Genomic DNA, 9,292 nt, shown 5'->3' on the forward strand with positions numbered 1-9,292 from the left:
TCTTCTCCATGTTAGAGTTCACGTTAACTTGGTTAACGTGACTCTCTAACGTGGGCATTGATGGCTTTTTTTGAGAATGTTATTGGCAATCACTTTTCTCATTAATCTTGCAAGTTACCTCCCCCTTTTCTTGCTTCTTTTTGGTCCTGAAATCAAGCAACAAAGTGCATCACAGCTCTAGTCCAAGTCATGAGTAATGCAACATAATATTTATCACTAAACTTATGCAAAATCCTCATGAAATCATGTAAAATGCACAATGTATGCTCGAGTTAAGGCATAAGTGAATATTTACCCAAAACTAGCTTATTTCCTAAAGAAATGCATGAAACTAACCTAAAAATAGTAAAGAAAAGGTCAGTGAAACTGGCCAAGATGCCCTGGCATCACTTGTTTCTACCTGTGATTCCTAGTAGATTCAGCTAAGTCGCTGATCAATTGCCATGCCTCATCAGTGGTCTTGTACTTTTTCATAGACCCATTGCTAGCACTTTCCAATGTGGTCTTATCTTGGGGCCTCATGCCCTGTGTGACGTAGCCGAGTAACACTATCTTGTCAATCATATGGTGGGGGCAAGCTTCCAGAAGATTATTGAAGCGCTCCCAGTACTCATAGAGAGTTTCAGATTCATCCTGAACAATCATGGAAATATCTTTCCTCAGTTTATCAGTAACTTCAGCTGGAAAGAACTTTTCCAAAAATTCTCTTCTGAGTGTATCCCAGTTGGATACGGTTGCGGCAGGTTGAGTGTAGTACCACTCTCTTGCCTTTCCCTCAATAGAAAACGGGAAGGCTTTCAGCAAAATTGAAGTTTTATCTGCACCATCACGCCTGACAGTAGAACAGGCTGCTTGAAAATCTCTCAGGTGCTTGATAGGCTCTTGAGCAGGTAAGCCATGAAACTTGGGCATCAAATTGAGCAGTGCGGTCTTTATTTCAAAGTCTGTAGCCACCGCTGGATGATGCGCTTGAAACGGTTACATTGTAAAATCAAGGGCTTCAGCCTCCTGGATAGTAACTCTCCTAGGTGCTGCCATGTCACCTATACGTAAATCAACCGAATTAGTAGAACGGGGGCTGGTTTCTTCCTCAAATGACGTTTCAGATCCTCCCTCAGAGAGGACTAACCGACGCCGAGCTTGCCTTATTCGTGAAATAGTTCTTTCAATCTCAGGATCGAATACTGGCAAGCTTGGATTAGGAAGTGAACGCGTCATCTAGCGAAAGAAACAAGCAGCTCATAGTAGCGAAATAAAATAAAATGCAAATAAATAAAATCCAATCAATAACTTTAGCACTCTATTGCAACTCCTCGGCAACAGCGCCAAAAATTGATGGTGGCAGAAATTGGCGAGTTAAGAATTGTTATAAGATATGCATTGCAAGTATAGTTCTCAACCAACCAGAAATCCACTTATCAATTTAAAAAGGGTGTCACAGAAATTAAAGTTAAAATACTGGGAGTATGAATCCCAGGTCATCTCCCAACGAGTTGCAAGAAAGTGTGCTATTTTATTAATCAGATGGTTTTCAAAAAGATTTGAGTTGAATGACAGGAAATTAAATCAGAGAATTAATGTAATTTAAATAAAAGCCTTGACTGTGAGTAGATTAGTTGGAAGCCCTATTCTTGTTGCAGTACTTTCAAGATTAATTGATAATTGGGGGTCATTCTGTTTAGTTATCCCTTACTAGGTAAGGAAAAGTCAAACAAGTTGGAATGCTGTTTCTATTCACAAGTCCCAGTCCGCTTACTTGGAAGGACTAGCGTTAGTGACTAGAGAGCAATCCAACAATAAACCCAATTATAATTTCTCCTTTGAGCATTCCAACTCAAGGGTTCCTTTCAATCAACTCCCCATTAAGTTAGGGAACTACTCACTCATTGTGAATGTGGAATTCATAACATAGGAAAAGGAATTAAAGAAAGACATGATAAATAAAACTCAAAGGAATTAATTAAAAATAAAAATAACTCTTGTATTAATAAATTCTAAAATAATCCAATAGTAAAATTAAGTAAATTAAAGGACATGAAGAGTAAAGCCAAGTAAAGAAAACGAACTAGAATGACGATGTCTTGATGAGGTAATAACTCTTCTCAAAATCCCAATGCAAAAAGCAATAGAAATAAAAATCCTAAGAACTATGAATGTGTAGAGAGAAAAGAAAACCTAGCGGAGAGGAAAACTAGATTTGAAAAACTAAAACTATCTAGAATGAATGTTGTTGTTGGTCTCTACATGTTCCTTGGCTCTAGTATGCTTTTCTGGGCCGAAAACTGGGTCAAAATAGGGCCCAAAATCATCCCCAGCGATTCTGCAGATTATGCAGATCGCATATGTCATGCGATCGTGTCATTCATGCGGACGCGTCATTCGGCGTTTTGCTTCTCCACGCGGACGCGTCGTTCACGCCTCCGCGTCACTTATGCTATTCCAATCCGCGCGGTCGCGTGAGCCATGCGGCCGCGTCACTGCAATTTCCTCTCTTTCACGTGGTCGCGTGAGCCATGCGGCCGCGTCACTTCTCGCTGGTCATCTCTTTAATTTCTTGTGTTCCTTCCATTTTTTGCAAGCTTCCTTTCTAATCTCCAACTCATTCGCGCCCTATAAAGCCTGAAACACTTAACACACAGATCACGGCATCGAATGGAATAAAGGAGAATTAAAATACATAATTAAAAGTCTCTAGGAAGCAAGTTTTCAATCGTGTAATAATTTTAGGAAGGAAATATAAATGCATGCTGATTATATGAATAAGTGGGTAAATATCATGATAAAATCACACAATTAAACACATTATAAACCATAAAATAGTGGTTTATCACCAACATCTTACCCCGGAGGAAAACTGACTTAGCTTCCCAAGCTTGATAATTTGCATAAAATTCCCGCACCATAGTCTCATTGACTTCAATGGATTCTCGCTCGAGAAACTCCCAATGAAGCGAGGCGATCCTTCAGTGAATAATCACCTTGTATTGGCTTGGAACCTTCAACAGCCGCTCCCAATGGATTTTACGTTTCTCAATAGCCTCATATTGAGAGTCGGCTCTTCGGTTAACCAAGGTATCCGGTTTATCCCCTTAGCGATTCCACCAAATATCAGGAGAGTGATCGGTAGTTTGCTCAACCGGCGAAGTAACCGGTGCCTTACCGTTCTTTCTCATCCTGAAAATACAAATAAAAGGATTTTGAGATCATAGGGCAACCTTAAAGTAAAAAAATCATTGAGGAAGCACTAATAAGATTAAAAGAAGCTTATATATAAGTGGTGTGATTTACAAAAATACGGTGTATATATTTCAATGATGCGCGCGGTTGGAATACACACACCGGCCGGACATCACAGCAATCACACCCTTAAGGCAATTCACAACTCAAAGTTTTACAATTTAGTGCTTAAGTTGCAATTAGAAAACAAGGAAATGAAAGCAACTTCAAGCAAGCACCAAAAAGGAATTGGTAATTATTCATTCTCAAGAAGTGGTAATCACACATACAATGGTCTTAAATTGAGTGCAAAAGATGTTTGATCAAGACATTAACTAAAGTTGAACCATTACATACTGATTACCGAATCAAAAATTTTAAGATGAACAATGACAAATGAATTCATACAACACAGTGCATTTGTAACCAAGAATTGTACATGAACAAACAAGGAAATGCATCGGTGAATTTACTTAACAACCATCAAAAGTCATAATAAAAGTTGCACAATTCATACAATATGCCTAACAAGAGATAAATTGAACACATATGATGGCCAAGTCATATGAATCAAACAAAGTGTTCGTTGAGGCATTTCGTCGAACATGTGGTATGCAATGTGCAAGCTTATCACAATTAATCTCAAATTTGCTCATAACCAATCCCAACAATCAAACAATAACACTTTGCAAATTAAAGAAACAATAAAGAAAGCAACTAATTAAATCTAAACAACATAAAAGGAATGGAAACAATTACAAAAATATTAACATAAAGAGAAAGGGAAAACAAGAACCTTAGATATAAAGTTTGAGAAGACAAGAATGAGGTGGAAAACAATGGCACTTCTTATAGCCACTGCGAAATCACGGCGGTTGGGTTCGCCGGAAAAGAAACAACACTGGAAGAGGGAGATCTCACCGGTGGTGTATATAGAAAAAAGAAGGAAAGAAAGAAGCAAAAGAGAGAAGAGAAGAGAAGAAAAGAGAAAAAGACAGGGAGCGGTCGCCGGCGATGGGATGCAGCGGCGGCGGCAGGACCGGTGGGGCTGGGCAGAAAAGAGGGAGAGAGGGCAGTTGTGAAGAAGAAAAAGAAAAGAGAAGGCTGCCTCTCAACAGGGCAGGTTGCCCTGTTATTTCCCAAAACGCGTCCTGTGCAAACGCACAGGGGCCTATGCGGACGCACAGAGACGAAAACTTAGAGGGGTGTGAATGCCCGTAGCGTGCGAACGCTGCGACCAGAGGGGTTGCAAAAGGGCGGGCAGACGCACAAAGACGTGCGACCGCACAGACAGATTTTTTTTTCACTTGGGGACAAAAGCTCGTATGCGTGCGCACACAGGTCCGTGCACACGCACAGAGATTGGAAATGGGGGAGGTTGTGCCCACGCACAAGCTGTTCCCTCGCTACCACCAGAGGGGCTCTCAAGTTACGTGTGGGCGCACACGTCTGTGCAGCTGCACAGATGGAGTATGCGAGGGGTTGTGTGCGTACGCACGCTGCTGTGCAGACGCACAGGTCAAAGAAAACTGGGCATCACGCATGCACAAGCTATGCTGGCGTTGCGACCAGAGGGCACAAAAAGGTGCGTGCAAACGCACAGGTGGGTGCGGCCGCACAGATGGCAAAAAACACAGTTTTGTGCGCACGCACAGGTGGGTGCGGACGCACAAATGCCTATTCCAGAAAATTCTTTTCTCTTCAAAACTAAGGTTGTTACCCTTAGCATATCAACATACCAACCCCAAACCATTCAAATAAGCACAAATTCACCGTCCACAAGCAATACAACTTGAACAACTCAAAATTCATCCAATCAACCCTAAACTAACCATTATATCACAAAAAGGCAAACAAGGCAAAAGACTATAAACAAGAGATAGAGTTGGAATAATGTCACCATGGTGGGGTGTCTCCCACCAAGCACTTTGGTTTAGAGTCCTAAGTTGGACTTGCATGGCTTCATTGGTCACTTGGAAACTTCACCAAGGAAGAAGATCTCCAACTCCTTGGCATTTTTGGGTTGAGTATGATCCTTTGAACTTAATTCCTTGGCAACATCCTCTTCTTTTTGCTCCTTGCCATCCTCAATGACTTGCTCTTCAACTACTTCACACCCAAAATAGAATATGCTTCAAGAACAGGCTTGTTGGACTCTTCCAAGGTGAACTTGACTAACTTGCCATCCGCCTCAAAAGAATAGACTCCCGAATGTGCATCTAGCTTGAAACGGGCTGTCCTTAAGAATGGCCTTCCAAGGAGTATGGATGGTGGCTTGTTTGAGTCAATGGGGGGGGTGTCTCCAAAATGTGAAAATCAACTGGAAAGAGCAATCCTTGAATATTGACTAGAAAATTTTCGGCAATCCCAACAACGGACACAATACTCTTATCGGCTAGCACAAACCTCGCCCCGGACCTCTTTAGGGGTGATAAATTCAATCTTTCATAAACGGGGAGCGGAATAATGCTCACGCACGCCCCCAGATCACACATACAGTCCATGAATTTTATCCCGCCAATCAAGCAAGTGACCAAACATGGGACGGGATCATTGTATTTTTCAGGAAGTAAAGAGGAGATAGAATCATCTACCGGCCTTGTGTTGAGGTTGCCAAGCTTTTCCTTGTGAGTGCAAACATCTTTAAGGAACTTGGCATATCTTGGCACTTGTTGAATTGCTTGGAAAAGGGGGACGGTGACTTCAACCTTCTTGAAAACTTCCACCATAGTGGGGTCAAGCTCTTCTTGTTTCTTGGCCTTCTTGGCTAAAGTTGGGAATGGAATGGGCAAAGGCTCTTCAAGCAAAGTCTTTCTCTTTGGCTCCTTGACCTTGGGTGGTTCTTCCTTGCTTTTATCAGCACCTTCATCTTCATCCCTCATCACCTCCACTTCATCTCCCACATCTTCATTTTTTGTCTCCTCACTCAACTTTGTAGGTATAGCAACATGCTTATCCAATTTAGTGCCGCTCCTAAGGGTAATGGCAATGATGCTACCCTTAGGGTTAGGTTGAGGTTGGGAGGTGTTCCAAGGGTTACCTGAAACTGTAGGTCGATCTTGGACGAGATCTTTTGTGCTGGTCGGCGCTGTTGTGTCCGACTTGATGATGGTGGCCGGAGCCGCCGTGTCTGACTTATTAGACTTGGTGGCGGTACTGGTCCTTCGTTACCGGAGGGTGGTGGTACCTGCAAGGGACTCCGATGCTTAAGTTAGCAAGGGTATTAAGCAGGTATTTTGTAGAATCAGAGTATGAGTTATACCTGGGTGCTCCAGTGTATTTATAATGGTGTGGAGTGACATTTCTGGAGATAAGATAGTTATCTTATCTTATCTTTGAGTAGAGTTATCTTAGCTTTAAGGGAACCGCCCCTATCCTTCTAGACTTGGAAAGCCTTTGGACTTGGGTCTTGTTCCTATGTTTGGGCCCTTTTTGGGCTTCTCCTGGTGATTTGGCCGAACTCTTTAAGAAGAGGTCGGGTAATCCTGACCTGAAGAGGTCGGTCGACTTGTCGCCAATTAGCCCGGGTCATACAGCTCGACTCAGGACATGAACAGTGCCCCTGCTCGAGCATGATCTTCTTTTTGAGGTTGAGTCCTGGTTTAGGACTTCGATTCTTCTTTGGAGAAGCCGAGCTCGAGAATTGTTGATCCTATTGTAGAGCTTCCATTTGAATGCGAGCGTTTTTCTCACTCCTTTAACTTTGAAAACGTGCGTTTCTTGCTTTGGAAACGTGCGAGGGTTTTTAATAACCCATTAACTCCTCTTTTGCCGTTTTTCCCTCTTTTCATTTTGAATTGAAAGATTTTGCTTTTAGTTTTCCCTCTAAAACTCCATCTTTTTTACCCTTCTGTTTTCTTGTTGGCCTGGGACTCTCCATTTTCGCTTACTCCCAAGTTTTCACATCTTTGCGCTTGATAAAATACTATTTTATGGTTTATCTTGTGTTTAATTGAGTTGTTTCATCAAGCCTTTACCCACTTATTCACATAAATGGCATGATTTTACAATTCCTTCCTAAGTTTGTTCTATGGTTGAAAACTTGCTTCCTAGAAATCTTTAAATTGTGTATTTTAATTCTCCTTTATACCATTCGATGCCGTGATCCGTGTGTTAAGTGTTTAAGGCTTTATAGGGCAGGAATGGCTTAAAAATTGGAGAGGAAGCTTGCAAAGAATAGAAGGAACACAAGAAACTAAGGAGATGACCAGCGAGCATCGATGCGCACGCAGGGCTCACGCGTGCACGCAACATGAAGAAATTTGCAGCGACGCGTGCGCGTGCCTGACACGTACGCGTGGATTGGAGTCTGCACAAAAGACGCGCACGCGTGGACGACGCGTACGTGTGACAAGGAAATTCGCCAAATGACGCGCACGCGTGACTGACGCGTACGCGTGACCTACGCGATCTGCACAATTAACAGAAAATGCTGGGGGCGATTTAGGGCCACATTTTGACCCAGTTTTCAACCCAGAAACACATAATAAAGACAGGGAACATGCAGAGACTCAAGACACACATTCACACATTCACACATTCTCATTAGGATAGTTTTTAGGTTTTTAGATCTGAATCTAGAGAGAAACTACTCTTCCTCTAGGTTATGCTTACATTCATAGTTTCATAGTTTATTGCTTTTGCTTTTGGATATTGAAGAGTCATCACCTCCGTTGAAGATACTATTCTAGTTTGTTTCCTTACTTGCTCTTTTATTTATTCCATAATCTTAATTCTTGTTTAGAGTGGTAATTGAATTATTTTCATGGATTGTTAATGCAAAGGATTACTTTTACTTTTAATTAATTTAAATCTCTATTTTATTTAAATTATTATGTCTCTTTTCTATTCCAAACTCCTAATAACGAAGATGGTATCCATGTCAATAGTGTAGATTCCCTACTTGACATAGGGGTTGATTAAGAGGAGACACTTGAGTTGGAATGCTCAAGTAATTAGTTAAATTGGAAGTTATTGGTTAATTCTGTATTTACTAACGCTAGACCTTCCCAAGGGAGAGGACTAGGATTTGCGAATAAGAGTTAGCTCAATCACTTGACTTTCCTTTATTTAGTAAGGGTTAACTAAGTGAAAATAACAATCTCTTTATACTACACTTGAGAGAATTCCAACAAGGACAGAACTTCCAATTAATCATTCCCCCAGTCAAGGCTTTTTATTCTGAATAATATAAATTCCTTTTTATTTTCATTGCACTAAATTACAATTGTTTATTTTCTATTAATCAATTCTCAAAACTCTCGGAAAACTCCTGATTAATAAATTAGCACCCTTTCTAGCAACTCGTTGGGAGACGACCTGGGACTCATACTCCCAGTATTTTTATTCTAATTTTTGTGACACCTTTCTAAATTGATGTGGCGGATTTTCGCTGGTTAAGAGCTATACTCGCAATGCTGTTCTTATATTACAATCTCTTAATTGGTCTAATTTCTGCCACGCACCAATTTTTGGCGCCATTACCGGGGAGTTGTAATTGTGTGCTAAATTATTAATTAGTGTACATATTTTTATTTTATTTACGTATTTTATTTTATTTTATTTTGTTACCATGAGCTATATGTTTCTCTCATTGAATGACGCGTTCATTGCCTGATCCGAGCTTAGCCTCATTTGATCCTGAAATTGAAAGAACTATTTCACGTATTAGGCGAGCTCGACGTCGGTTAGCCTCTGAGGGTGGTGAAGTGATTGTTATCGATTCACCAATCTCATCTGAGGGCGAATCTGAACCGCCATCTGAGAGTAAAACAAGCTCCTTTACTACTAATTCAGTTGATTCACGTGCAGATAACATGGCAGCACCTAGGAGGATTACTCTCCAGGAAGCTGGAGCCCCAGATTTTACACTGCAGTTGTATCAAGTGCATCATCCAACTCTGGCTGTAGATTTTGAACTGAAGACTGCACTAATCAACTTGATGCCCAAGTTTCATGGCTTACCTGCTCAGGAGCCCATCAAGCACCTCAGGGATTTTCAGACAGCCTGTTCTACCATTAGGCATCATGGTGGAAATGAAACTTATATTCTGTTAACCGCCTTCCAGTTTTCACT

At 41.2% G+C, this 9,292-nt stretch overlaps 1 non-coding gene across 1 annotated transcript; it reads left to right on the top strand.

The window, feature by feature from the left end:
• Window positions 1-558: 558 nt before the first annotated feature.
• Window positions 559-666, top strand: LOC148572378 (small nucleolar RNA R71). The gene has a single exon (XR_015908504.1). It is a non-coding gene; the product is annotated as a small nucleolar RNA R71 (small nucleolar RNA).
• Window positions 667-9,292: the final 8,626 nt, after the last annotated feature.

This window comes from Arachis ipaensis, chromosome B3 (assembly GCF_059453495.1).
Source record: "Arachis ipaensis isolate K30076 ecotype BB chromosome B3, ASM5945349v1, whole genome shotgun sequence".
Classification (NCBI taxonomy): Eukaryota; Viridiplantae; Streptophyta; class Magnoliopsida; order Fabales; family Fabaceae; genus Arachis; species Arachis ipaensis.